Here is a 3,683-nt window from a genome sequence, read left to right as displayed (position 1 = left end):
TACCAGGAAGTGGATCTGAGCGTCTTATACCAGGAAGTGGATCTGAGCGTCTTATACCAGGAAGTGGATCTGAGCGTCTTATACCAGGAAGTGGATCTGAGCGTCTTATACCAGGAAGTGGATCTGAGCGTCTTATACCAGGAAGTGGATCTGAGCGTCTTATACCAGGAAGTGGATCTGAGCATCTTATACCAGGAAGTGGATCTGAGCGTCTTAACCCCAAAACACTAAAATAGTTTTGTTTTTACTGAAATTAAATGCACTGTGAAAAAATCTAGAGGTACAACTAACTCAATGTTAGTTATTCCAGACATGCATTCTACTGTAAAACCAAAAACATCACCACTTCCTGTTTTCAGGGGATAATAATAGGGTTTTAAACTGCTTTACTTTTAATCAAGAGCAGTACTTCCTCTCCGCCTTCCATCTTCCAAGGACAGACTTGATTTCAGAAGTTGTGAATTTGTCTGGTCTGTGTGTTGGCTAGAATGTTGGTAGTGACCAGGTTGAGACAAGAACGATGGTTACAACTCTTTAATTCACCGAGACTGTTACGTACCTCTCTAGAATAATATGGGCTGAACTCATATAATGGTGTTTGCTAGTCCATTCGGTAAAGCCCAGCGGTGTGTGAAAACATCCCCTCCGTGTAAATCCCAGCGGTGTGTGTGAGAACATCACCTCCGTGTAAATCCCAGAGGTGTCTTATCTGTTGTTGTGATCCATTTGTATGATACGTTGGTTTTGGTTTGTTATTGATGAGATGAATGCTTTAATCTCCTAAAAACATTATCTGATTTTTTACGATGTTTGTCTTGTTTTTCAGCTAGCTGACACTTTTAAAAAAAAAATAATAATAATAATTATTTAAAGGGGCAGTTGTGTATTTAATGAACATCTTTATTTTAACATCCCAGAGTGGTAGTAACAATGAAAGGAATAGTTTCCTGTTGTTAATGACTAGGCTAGACTGATTCCCTGGTCAGAGATTGGCTCAGGTACTTTTTTTCTTTCAATACTAGCTCACCTTGGGGGGGGGGAAAATATCCTGTCCAGATATTTTGCATTTAACTATATTTTCAACCCCCCAAAAAAAGGACTTATGTTGTGAAATTACAGCGTATGAAACTATTCTATATAAGTCTTAAAACATTTTTTTTTTTTTTTTAGAAATGACGGTTATTACAGAAGTTAGAAATGAGTGCGTTCATATATATATATATTTTTTAAACTAATTAGAGCGATTTTAATAGGAGTGTTTTTATTACTTTGAGTTTCTCTGCGATGTTTCTGGTCAGTAGGATGTGTACAGCTACTTAGTTTAACAACAACACAACTACTGTTGCTCTGACGAGGTTGGGATGCTTGCTGAGTTGTTATGGACTTTTTGTGCCATTTTTAAAAAAATATCAAGCGAAACTAATGAAGTCTAAAACAAATGTCTCTTAGTTTTGCAAAAAAGAACAAACCCAAAAGTATTGAGAGAAAAAAAAAAATATATATATATATATATATTGCAAGGAAATCTTTGAAATGTGTGAACAAATTAATTCAGAATTATAATTTTCTTTGTGGAGCAATTTTCAATTATAACTATTGTGATTAAACGCCTCCTCCTTTGCCTGTATTTAAAAAAAAAATTGTGCAAGTTTTTGCACCTTCATTCCAGCAACATAGCACCCTGCATGTTTTCCTGTGAAGCTAAGCAGGGTCGGTCCTGGTTAGTCCCTGGATGGGAGACCGGCTGGAAGTGTTGATGGAGGGTTAGTAGGGGGCAGCAGGCAACGAGGGAGGCGTTTGAACACAATAAAGTTATCATTGAAAGTGTTTCACTGAAAACAACAATTTTTTTTTTTTATTCATTTGTTCACGTATTTCAAAATAATTTCCTTGCTATATATAGATATATTGCACTCCAATACTTTTTGGGTTTCTTTTGCTTTCCATTTTGTTCTCGACTTCAGAAGTTTTGCTTGATATTAATGGCACGAAATTAACTCTGTAAATTTTAAACTTGTTATTTCTGTATCGACACCTTACAATGGGATTGAATCATCAGCTCTCAACTGTGACTAAGAGGCTGTAGGGTTGCATCCTATTCCCTATATAGAGCACTACTTTTGACCAGAGGCCCTATGTACGGGGGGGTCAAAAGTAGTGCACTATAAAGAGAATAATAGGGACCCATTTTGGGACGCTCCCAGCCAGTGTGTTGCATGCAGCAGCTCTCACTTCATCCCTATAGTTATGTCCTGTCGACATCATCCATTCAGAAATAATTATTCCCGTCGTTGTTTATTGTTTGTATTGTATCTGGTTCTCTTCTCCTTTTGTCACAATATGAAACCTCTTGACTCAGTGAATGTTTTTGTTATAGATATGACCGTGGCACACTGGTGTCAAGGAACCGTATATATGACTATATAGAGGAGTTTATCTATTTAACCAATGATTTTTGTATGCCACTGTAAAAAGGGTTATCTGCTATCCTGGTGTTTTGACAAAACCTTATCATTCCTTTCATAGTGCACTACTTTAGACCAGAGTATGGGCCCTGGTCAAAAGTAGTGCACTATATAGGGAATAGGGTTCCATTTGGGGAAAGTAAGCCACCGTCTGTCACCATTATGACATTTTGTGCAGGGACAAAAAAAGCCTTCATTCACACACCCAGCAGACATGTTAAAACCAGGAGTGGATCTGTCAACAGGATTTGGATATGTCTCTGTTCTACTTTTATTTTCCTGATTTTTATTTAGTTATATATATATATATATATTTTTTTCCTTTTTAATGTGGTTTGGATTCTTGGCCTGCAGATTGTTGTGATTGGTCAACACCATGGGGATGGTAATATTATTATATTTGTAATATATTTTGAGATGTACAAGCTCCATGTCAGAGGAGCCTGCTCATTTTAATAATCAATAATAAAAAGCAGAAGTTGACTTTTTTTAAAACAATTTTTTTTATTCATTCTTGTCTCACACACTTTGCTGATCTGATTTGATTCCATTAGGGAATAAGGCGAGACAAACTTTTGTTATAATGGCACAGAATGCTGTGGTAGCCATGCTGGACATATTTGTGAGCTACTATCATAGACCTTTACAGTTTAATACAGAGCCTTCAAGTATTCACACCCCTATTTGTTTTTCCACAGTGGAATTAAAATGAGTTTAATTGTAATTTTTTTTGGTCAACAAACAAAATACTCTGTCAAAGAGGAAGAACAATGAAAAAAATTGTAAATAAATACAAATAATATCTTTACTTAGAGTATTCAACCCCCCCCCCCAAATACATGTTAGAATCACCTTTGGCAGTGATTACAGCTGTGAGTCTTTCTGGGTAAGTCTCTTAAGAGCTTTGCACACCTGGATTGTACAATATTTGCTAATTATTATTATTTTTTAAATCTTCAAGCTCTCAAGTTGGTTGTTGACCATTGCTAGAGAGCATTTGTCAAGTCTTAACAATAGATTGTAAAGCCGATTTTTAAGTCAGAACTGTAACTAGACCACTAAGGAACATTCAACGCCGTCTTGGTAAGCAACTCCAGTGTAGATGTGGACCTTGTGTTTTAGGTTATTGTCCTACTGAAAGGTGAATTAATCCCAGTGTCTGGTGGAAAGCAGACTGTACCAGGTTTACCTCTAGGATTTTGCCCGTGTGTACAATCA

Source organism: Salmo salar, chromosome ssa19 (genome assembly GCF_905237065.1).
Source record: "Salmo salar chromosome ssa19, Ssal_v3.1, whole genome shotgun sequence".
Classification (NCBI taxonomy): domain Eukaryota; kingdom Metazoa; phylum Chordata; class Actinopteri; order Salmoniformes; family Salmonidae; genus Salmo; species Salmo salar.
Note: the sequence above shows the minus strand (reverse complement) of the source record.